Source organism: Musca autumnalis, unplaced genomic scaffold (genome assembly GCF_047663935.1).
Source record: "Musca autumnalis isolate F117 unplaced genomic scaffold, ASM4766393v1 scaffold_5, whole genome shotgun sequence".
Taxonomy (NCBI): Eukaryota; Metazoa; Arthropoda; class Insecta; order Diptera; family Muscidae; genus Musca; species Musca autumnalis.
Window position 1 is genome coordinate 165,172,292 of NW_027412088.1, and position 11,206 is coordinate 165,183,497.

Genomic DNA, 11,206 nt, shown 5'->3' on the forward strand with positions numbered 1-11,206 from the left:
TACTTCGTTTTCAATATAGAGTGAATATGCATCGATATTCTAATACAGGCTTTCTGTATTCCCAAGTTTTAAAGGGGGGTTCTATTCAAATGAGCCAAATTTTTTACTTCAATTTTTGACTTTATTTTGTTTTCCTTTCATAATTCTTATACAAACTGGATTTGAAAACAAATGAATGACTAAGTTTACTCAAAACACTTGAAGCAAAATATAATAAAACTTAAAAACTTCATATCTTGTATAATTCGGAAAAAATGTAGGTTGAAAAAAGTTTGCAGGGGGGTTCTATTCAAGTGAGCGGCAGTGTATCATCAGGAACCCAATTGTCTTCCCCAATGGGAAAGCTTTAATATGAATGTCTATAAAGCAAAATTCTTCTATTTTATTGGGAGATTTAAGCAAAATGAAGGAAGTATTCCTATAGATTTTTCCAATATTTTCAACTACAGGCATTACCTGTGAAAAAAATGTTGTTTCAAACAAAAATTTTTTTTTTAATATTTGTGCTTGTTTTGGCTGTAACATCTCGAAACTATAATATCAATCTGTATGATTTTAGTCTCATTTGATTCGCCGTGAAGTTTTGATCCTCACCAAATTTTTATGTAATTTTATGACCGTTAAATGAACCTTTATTTTGAAAAAAATTACTTATATTCAATAATTTATCCATTTTATGTACATTCCGCGAATTCTGAGTAACATTTTACATGTATTATGCAATCAACTCTGTGAAGTAGAAGAATAATTAGCGTTTTTGAAATATTTTTTCTTAAAAGCCGCAATAAAAACGCCATAACTTTTGTACGCAACAACCAAAAATTGGCTAGCGAGCAGATTCGTAATGGGGATTTTTTTCTTAACCTATGTACCAAAAATCTTTGATGTAGCGCGAAAAAATTTAACTTTTTTTTGAAATGGAATATTAAATAATTGGCAATATTTGTGATGTACATATGTATGTATGTATTTACATATATTAGGCAAACCACTATCCTTATTAACCCACATTTTTAAGAAAAACAAAATCAACAAAGTTTAAAGGGATATTCTTGTTCTTATCACAGATTATTATTTAGTGCAAATTGGAGTTTTTAGAAACCAATTTTTCAACAGAAAACCCAAACAATTGTAGAAATGTATTTGGATTCCAATGAATATGCGATAAACACATTATTTAACCTTGAGGGAACGTAGAAGTTAACCCTCCGCCGAAAATAGATAACTTAGTTTGGTGTCTAGTAAGTTCTTTAAAAATTATATTACTACAAAAAAGGACAATTTTTTTTAAATATTCCACAGACAATTTTGTTATGGTTTTAAGCCCAGGAGGCTTTTAAGCTTGAAACAGAATACAATAAGAGAACAAATGGGATAACTTAATTTTATTATTTGAAAAGCAAAAACTGTCTATACTTACCAGCCATTGAAATATTTTCTGGCTAACTGGCTTTTATTATTAACCGGCAACAAAAAGACAAATAAATGTTATTTAAAATATTTATCATGTTTATAAGATGAAACATTACAATACATACTACATATTCATTGAGTGTACAGGTCAGAATTTTTGGGGGTTGGTTGGTCTGATAGTTTTTTTGGGAGGATTTTGTAATTATGGATGGAACAGGGAAGAGAAAAAGCAACAAATAGATGCTCATCATCATCGCTCACTGTAAATTTTGTGGTTTCTGTACGGTGGTTTTACGCCTTACAATTGTACAATATGTCTGTCTGTATGTCTGTCTGTCCATTGATAAGTCCATCCGTCGCCTTTTATAGTGTTTCATAGTGCACAGCATTTTCATGCCATTCATAATCAGCGCAGCAAAACCATCCATCCAACCATCATCCACCAACCAACCCACATTATGGCAAACAAACTTTCTTCCCCATACCATACCTTTTACTTTACCCTGGCGAAATAGTCCCCAAGGATATGTGAATGCGGTCTACCGCCATATATACACGACGGTCAGACAAACATTTTGTGTACCTTCGTCGGTGTCTGTGTTTATATTTGAAGTGTATTTCCATTCTAATTATCCCTTCTTGACTACTTCTGCTTTTTTGGGATGAAGAGTGGAGTTATACGAGTAGCTTGACTAGCTGGTTGTTTTATGTATGAATGAAGGCACAGTATTTTGAAAGAAAAAAATAAGGTCGAATGTTTAAAATTCAGCCAATTGGACCATTGTCCATTATTGACCTTCTTTGAACTCGAAATTTTACGATTTGCAGAGTTTCGACTAAATAGGACACTGAATTCGTAAGTTTTCGTGCTCACAAGTCGTTTTAATTCGTGCCTACAGGACTTTTCAGAGCTTTCAGGATGTATGGACCGGTCCCTGACAAATTGCTGCAAAAAATGTTTGCGAAAATGTTTGAAAGTGTTGTGTGAGAGGTACTCGAATTAGTGGATATAGTCTATATTTGCACCTTAATATGCCTGGAAGAAATACTACCATGTGTTCGAGAACTATCGTGCAGTCTAGGAAACATTTTCTAACTTTAGTGGGGGACATACCGATGGCCCATCCTCTTCGAACTTTATCTTATTTTGGACAAAATATTACGAGTGTCTGTTCGTTGTCGTTGTCGAGTTGTCGGTCGCACTGGTCAGAGGGACGGACAGCGCCCAATCTACTCTAAATTGTCTGAAATGGATTTCGTCCAAACATACCATTTATGCAATGTTCTGTGAAAACCACAGACTTCATTTTAAATCTTAGATTTTCAACATTTCCAAACACTGTGCATTTCATAGCAAATGTTCCTGCTCGCATTTTCTCTGGTGGTACCCAGCGAAAAGTTTGCCTCCAAAGAGGCAGTTAAATGATATGTACAAGTGATTTGGAAGTGCATCAAATTACGCATTTTCACTCATGATTTTTACAAGGGAGTGACCCCGGAAAGAGGCACTCCATTGCACCGCATTTTAACTGACCCTTTGGCATTGCATTTTAACTGAACCTTTGGCACTGCATTTTAACTGAACCTTTGGCACTGCACGCAGAGAAAAAAATATGTTTGATCCAACAATATTCCAAGAGCAAAATATGTATTGTTAACATATTGTTGGATTCCTCATGTAGTATTGTAAATCCAAAAATAGTTTGTGTCAACTGAACAATATTTCTCTCTTTTCTCTTCTCTCGCTATTCGATGCCGTGTTGAAAAAACAATTTGGGTAAGTTGTGGTGTGTTTGTATGACATGCTGCCTTTACCTTTGTTTTTGTGTGTATGTACTTGTGAGACTCTTGTTTTTATTTGTTTCTGTTTTGTTTCATTCTTCTTTCCTTTTCATGTTTGTTATGGTGTTTAATTATTCCTTATGTTGTGGTGGGTTCTTGTGGCTTTTTGTTTGTCTTTGTTGTCAGCCAATGCAGCAAACCATGTATTGTGTTCATCAATGATTGCAATATTATACGCGACATTTATATCCAAGTTATGCGAAAAGTGTATATGAGAAGTATATGAACTCAAATCAAAAATTTCTGGGCTGGTTTTCTGTATTGACAATACTTTTTGTAAACAAAATTAGATTATGATAGTTCCTACAATCGGTATTGTTAACGATTTTAACAATATTGCGGAAATTCGAAAGTTGTTTTTGTTTTCTATGTTTGGAACAAAAGATGGTATTTTTGGATTTGGATTACAATGTTTGAACAAAACAAATACATTTTTGGAACCAAAACATATATTTTTGTTCCAACAAAAGCGAAAAATATTTTTTCTCTGCGTGTGCATTTTAACTGACCCTTTGGCACTGCATTTTAACTGACCCTTTGGGGTAGAATAGGAGGCAGTCCAGAGCACGTGTTTTGAATAACAAAATAAAATGCATTTATTATTTGTGTAAAACAAAAATATTAATAACTTTATTAAATTAACACAAATTATAAAAATTCTCTATTGAATTCAATCGCAAACATGTGTGTTTCTTCCGATCTTCATTTAATCCAAGCTTAAGTGCTTTTGCTTCATCTGCTAAATGGGTTTGATATTGTCTTCCCATCACCAGTTAAGATTTCGACATGTACTCCAACAGCACTCCATTGGGAAATTTTCTTCTCGTGAGTTACCGGAAAAATGTTCACAAATTAAATATTATTTAGTTTGTATTAATAAATGTTTGGATTATCTCTTTTTAGAAATGTATTTCGCTGCCTGTAGAGATGTACAAACTGATTTATGTACATACATGTAGGGATCTCTAACAACTGCTAATAAAATGTAGTGAACGGAGTGTTTTTTTCACGACTCCGTTTGCACTGCATCCGGATGCTGTCACATTGTGAGGAATTGGAGTGCCTTTTTCACGACTCCGTTGAACTGCCTCCGGATGTTGTTAAAATGTGACAAATGGATGTGATTCTTTGGATTGCATCCAAATGCGGTTAAAATGTGAGGAATCGAGTGCCTTTTTCACGACTCCGTTTGAACTGCATAAAAACATGCCGTGAAAGAACTAGTCTACATTGCACTACTTCCAATTTATTTTGCTGGGTAGTAATGAATGGACCACGCCAACACAACCACGACTGACTTAACGAATGATGCGAAAATGTTATTAATCTGAATTATTTAACATTAAATGGTTTTATTGTTGTTTGGTGTTTGTTTTTCATTTTCCTTAAGAAGAACAACTGTTCGGTCGTTTTGAGGCAGCAAGATAGTGAAAAAGCCAAGAAAACTTAACCGCAGATTTTATTAAGCAGGATGGAGGTCAATATATAATACAACAAAACTTTCTTTTACAACAAACATAAAAACTTTTAAATTAGTTATAAAACAGAAAATTGAATTAAATTTTTGTTTTGTTTCCGTTTTTTTTTTTTTTTTTTTTTTTTTTGTATAAAATAATAAAAAAAAAAATAAAACAGTATTTCCCGTACCGGGAATCGAACCCGGGCCTTCCGGGTGAGAGCCGGATATCCTAACCACTAGACAATACGGGATTATTGAATCACCGTTGCTTAAATTGTAATTTATATTGTACCGTGCATTCTGTTTGTTATGAATGCACATGCATACAACTCACCACCCAACTGTGCTGTTGATTTGTTTGATACTCAATGTTCTGTGTGAAGAGCATACAGACCGGTTTTGTTGTAACAGCTAAATATAGAATTTCCTAACCGAACATTGCCACATGAACAAAACTGTTGGAATTTGTTGATTGCACTCAAAAGTATTGCTGCTTTCGGCTGTAGACAAATGTAAAAAATATGAATGAAAACTAGGGCCAACTTTCGAAAGAATACAGAAAAATATCGAATGTGGAAATAATTCCGCATTTAGCTTCTTCAGAAAACGAAATTTTTTTCGGAATGAAACCACTTTTGTTTTCGCAAGTGGAATTGTATTTTTTTTTGGAAACATGTCACTTGAAACACTCCGAAAACACTTATGTCATGTTCATACCAGCATTTGAATCACGTCGTACGCTCTCATAATTATACGACATGGTACACAATTTATACGACAGCAGCATGATTCATATTTTCATACTTTTTGTTTACTGATTTTTAAGAAAGTTTCAGCCACAAGAGTAAAATTAATTGATATGAACTGAATAACATTTATCCTTCTTTCAGATATCTATTTACTATTAAATAATATTATTTTCATTCATCTTTTAAATTTTTCTCACAATTTTGGTGTTTTCAGCACATTTTTTACTTTTTCAATTTTTAAAATTAACAAGAGAGACCTGCCACAATAACTTTTTGGTATACAAACTTTCCGCAGGCATTTGACTTTTGTTTCTAAATTTGTACGCGAATTTGAAACGATGGACATGAAATGCAACTGCAGTAAAAGAGGAGAGAAAATTTGCTGTGATTTGAATGTATTCTAGTCGTTAAACCGTTTCATTCATGTTTTGCAGTTTTTATTTTTTTATTTTTCCTGTCATAACAAATTTATTTCGATAAATTCTCTCATTTGTTAGAGATGGGACATAATTTATAGTCGTTCTCAGAGTAATTTAAATTGAACAATGTACAAAAATCGTTGTTCGTTCTCAAAATTTTGTATGGGAAATGAAGTAATTATATCGTAATTTGGGTTCGAACAACGAATAGAGTGTGAATTACCGTCAGTCTGAAAAAGGCATTAAAAATGATAAAAATATTGTTTTATTAACAAAATTACATTTAATTTCATATTCGTTATCATTTTATTGAAAAAAATTCCCATATTTCCATTATTTCTCAATCAACGAAACCAATTATGTATTATATGCCGAATATTCGTGCACTTACAAAATAGGGTAAGTGCACCAATATTCGGCACTTTAAGGATTTGCTTAACTTCAATCACTCACCATTCCGAGTAAATTTTTCCAATTGCTATGAACTAACGCTTATTTGTTTTCAAATTTTGTGTACTTTTCGAAGAAATAAAAACATTTTGAATTATCTATATATATAAAAATGGTGTAAAAAATGTATAGTAATTCATAAAATGAGAACGGCTAGGCCGATTTCTGTAAAATTTTTTGTCAGTTATTCGAATTTTCGAGGGGAAGGTCTTTACGGAAGAAAATTTTGGAAAATCTCTCTGAAAAAGTCGGAAAATTGGAAAAATCGAAAATTGAGTTTTTGTATGAAATTTTATTCCTTAATAGCGAGACGAAGTTCGCCGGGTCCGCTAGTTTCTTATAAAAGTTGAGAAAAATTCTAATTTAGTGAAATAGTGATTTTTTGCTAGTACTCGGCACCATTTCCCAATAGTCAGCATGACATGTTCCAGTAGTCGGCATATCGTATTTTAGTAAAGAAATGTTATAAGTTGATGGTTTATTTTATTTTAAACAACAAAAATTTCACTTTTATACAAATAATTCTTATCTTAAAAATTAAATAATTTTAAGATTTTGTTAACATTTGGAATTCAGTAGGCCTATTCTGTAACTTTTTTATCGATTGAAAAGTTGTTAAAATTTCTTTTGTTTTTGTAACAACTACAAAACAAAAAAATGAAATTGTTGTAAAATAAACAATGAGTAAAGTTGTTAAAAAGTTACAGAATAGGTACCCAGTATAACATAAGCTTAATTATTTGAAAAGTCAGTTTTTTTTACTTTTTCATTCACACTCCAATGTAGCTATAATCCTCAAATTACCGAAAATCGGGAGGTAACGTTATATGGGGACTGTTCCAAAACGTGGACATCTGTTTACAGTTTTTGAAGGTGATATTTTGTGATCACTAAGAACCTCAACTATCAAATTACAAGTAGTTCGGTGAAAAATTTTAGCTAAATTCCTCAAAATACCAAAAATCGGGAGGTACCGTTATATGGGGGCTATACGAAAACATGGACCTATGTTGACAGTGTTTAGTGGAGATGTTTTGTGGAACCTCATCTGTCACATTACAGGTAGTTCGGTCAAAAATATTTGCTAAAATCCTCAAAATATCAAAAATCGGGAGGTACCGTTATATTGGAGCTATACCAAAAATGGACCTATGTTGACAGTTTTAGGTGGAAATGTTTTGTAATTACTAAGAACCTCAACTGTCAAATAACAGGTAGTTCGGTAAAAAATTTTAGCTAAAATCCTCAAAATACCGAAAATCGGGAGGTACCGTTATATGGGGGCTATACGAAAACATGGACCTATGTTGACGGTTTTTAGTTCAGATTATTTGTGACCACTGGGAACCCCAAACGTGAAATTACAGGTAGTTCGGTCAAAAAATGTAGCTAAAATCCCCAAAATTTTGAAAATCGGGGATACCCGATAGAAAAACAAACTTAATATACCCTCCATACTATGGTGGAGGGTAAAAAAAGAGGCGTCAGAGGAAAATTTGTTCCTTCAATATTGATACGACACTATTCTGTACGAAAATTCGGGGGAAAAATCGCATTTCGAATTTATGACTTTCTTCCAATTTCGTTCCGAAATTATGTCAACCACTTGATACAACTTTCGTTAAGATATCGTTACTACTTCGGATCCGACATCGGACGTAGCGTCCGAATTTTGTTCCGATTTCGTTACGATTGGTTTGCTGGGAAAGTTACAAACCATTTTCACCAATACATTCATAATTTTCTCTATAGAGAAAACAAAAAACAAAAAAGAATTGAAAATAAATTTCCGTTGATTTTTTCTTTATAGTTTCTTCTTCTTAAGATCTTCCAAATGATTCGTCAGCGAATCTTGGTCGCGATTCGCATTCCATAAACACTTACTTTAGGTTGGTGATACGCGGAAGATTTTTAGGTGATATCGCCTGCGACAAATTAATAGCCCAGACGAATCGCGAATTATTCTTAGGCGATAGAAAATGTTTGCTGCCCTGTAAATATTTTCTATCGCCTAAGAATAATTCGCGATTATCCTGAGCGAATAATTTTTCGCAGGCGATATCGCCTAAAAATTTTCCGCGTAACCACCAACCTAATGTACACATAGCCCAGAAAGTCTGCGTTCACCTTACTACTTTTCAAAAATGATGCTAAAACTTTAATAAATAGGTAAATGAGATCAGTTTTTCTTTCATAAATATGTTATTGGCACTCTTTACTACCAGAATAAAAAGAAATATTCCTGAAAATATATTATTATTACGAAGATAACGGTAAAAAAGTGTTACAACTGCTAAATTAGAGCCCCAAAAAGTCTGCGTTAACTTTGTATGTTGCAATAATACCGTTAATTTTTTTGAAGTTTTCTCCCATTTTTAATCAATATTGTCACAACTGGTCATTCTGTGAGGTCGCTTGTATACTTAACTTAAAAAACTAAGTTATTTCAAGAATGGAAAACAAGGACAAAGAAATTGGCATCGATAAAAGGAAAATTCTAGATAAATTATGGAAAAAGCTACCGAAATATTGGCGAAACTGTAGGTAGAACATATTAGTCCAACATAGAGTGATAATTAACTATAAACAAACCAGAATTTTTACCTCAAAACCCAGATCTGGGCATTATATAGGAGCCAAAACCTTACAGTCTCAGCAGTATGCTTTGAAACGTTATGTTGTTGCAACCAAATTTTCGTAGTTCTTCTGCATTTTGGTTCAAATTGCGCTTCATGATGTTTAGGTAACCATACTTGTCCATTGTCGATTCAATAAATACAAGTTGGCCCACTCCAGAAGCTGCTACACACCCCAAACCAAAACAGCACCCTCGCCAGTTTTTACAGTGTAAAACAAGATTTTGTTTTTTTCAAGCGCTGTTCGAGCTTTCTCCAAACAGTTTGAAGTCCTTTCATTGCAAACATATTGAGCATGCTTTCGGCCGAAAATAAGACTTGATTCCGGAATACTTGGAGGCTTGTTTATGTATTCATTAGCAAATTCAATATGCTTCTGCCTGTACGGCTTTCGCCGTGCGACTATACCATGATATCCAGCTTTATGCAGTATTTTTCTGGCGGTTTGTGCACAAATACTTTTTTTGGATGCCATTTTCACATTTTCAACAATTTTTGAAGTAATTATCGGACTGTTTGTTTTAACTATATTAGTTATGTTACGCTCCTCCCGTTCTGATAATATTTTTGACCGTCCAAAACTGAGCTTTGACCGTCCAGATCTGGGCATTGACTTCAAAATTCCGATTTTTTTATAGTTAATTATCACTCTATGTATAGACTAATATGTTCTACCTACAGTTTCGCCAATATTTCGATAGCTTTTTCCATTATTTACCTAGAATTTTCCTTTTATCGATGCCAATTTCTTTGTCCTTGTTTTCCATTCTTGAAATATTTTACTTTTTTAAGTTCAGTGTGTAAACGACCTCACAGAATGACCAGTTGTGATAATATTGATTAAAAATGGGATAAATCTGCAAAAAAATTCAAAAAAAATTAACGGTATTATTGCAACATACAAAGTGAACGCAGACTTTTTGGGGCTCTAATTTAGCAGTTGTAACACTTTTTTACCGTTATCTTCGTAATAATAATATATATTCAGGAATTTTTCTTTTTATTCTGGTAGTAAAGAGTGCCAATAACATATGTATTTATGAAAGAAAAACTGATCTCATTTACCTATTTATTAAAGTTTTAGCATCGTTTTGAAAAGTAGTAAGGTGAACGCAGACTTTCTGGGCTATGTGTGTAAGTGTTTATGCAATGGGAATCGCTACCAAGATTCGCTGACGAATCATTTGGAAGATCTTAAGAAGAAGAAAAGTTAAAGGAAATTTATATTTTCATTGTTCTTTGTTTCTTTCATCTTTTGTCTTTGATTTTTATACTTTTTATTTTCTGATTTGTTATATTTTTTAATTATTCCTTATGTTGTAGTGCTTTATACTGCTTCTCGGGCACTTTCTTAATTTCACTTGGCAAAACCCAGACACATCTTGTGTTTCATAACATTATACGTGCTATTTATACCAAAGTTATGTAGAATGTGTATATGAGAATTATAAGCAACCAAATTAAACATTTTAGTAAAGATCGCGTGATCGGGGTTCGGAAGAATAATATATTATTCGCCTGCTCTAACAATAGCGGAACATAATACAAATTCGCGGAAAGATCGCCCAGAAGCATAGTAGAAGATTCGTCGTAGCGATTGATTATAAACAGAGCTGAGCAAAATCGAGAGAGAGGCAAATTTAAGAGAGAATTATTATTTAATTTTTCTTGATGTTTCATTACTTATTTCAAAATTTTTTAAACATTAATGTTGTCTAAAATCGTCCACAATGCAAATTATTAAAAAAATATAAATAAAAAATTGCATAAACTTTTGTTTCTGGTTCACAAAAAACTAAGAGTACGCTTTCACAATTTTCCTGTGGGCTAGCACACAGGCGTGCTCACCCCTAATTATAAACAATAACTTTTGAGAATCGTCTACGAATGGCATATTATTCGCGTGGGTGAATTTTATATAAAAATTCGCTAAAAGATCGCCGGAAAGAAGCGCAGAAGAATAATCTCATCAAAAAATCGTCCAACAATCTTCCAAATGTTTGCAGGGATGTTATGTTACTACTAATCGAATACATTGATTTCCATAGGTTTGGATCAATCAGCTGATTGATATGGCGTTATGGTTATGTTACGTCAAATTCTACCATAAAACAATCCAATGAAATTATGCTATTGCGTGGAATCACTCACTTCCACTAATTTGACCAATTTGTTTAATGGGTAATTGTCAAATAAAAAAAAACTTATTTTTAAATTAAACAACAAAATGAAAGCGTT

General features: G+C 32.9%; 1 non-coding gene across 1 annotated transcript; it reads right to left on the reverse strand.

The window, feature by feature from the left end:
• Window positions 1-4,893: 4,893 nt before the first annotated feature.
• Window positions 4,894-4,965, reverse strand: TRNAE-CUC (transfer RNA glutamic acid (anticodon CUC)). The gene has a single exon. It is a non-coding gene; the product is annotated as a tRNA-Glu (tRNA).
• Window positions 4,966-11,206: the final 6,241 nt, after the last annotated feature.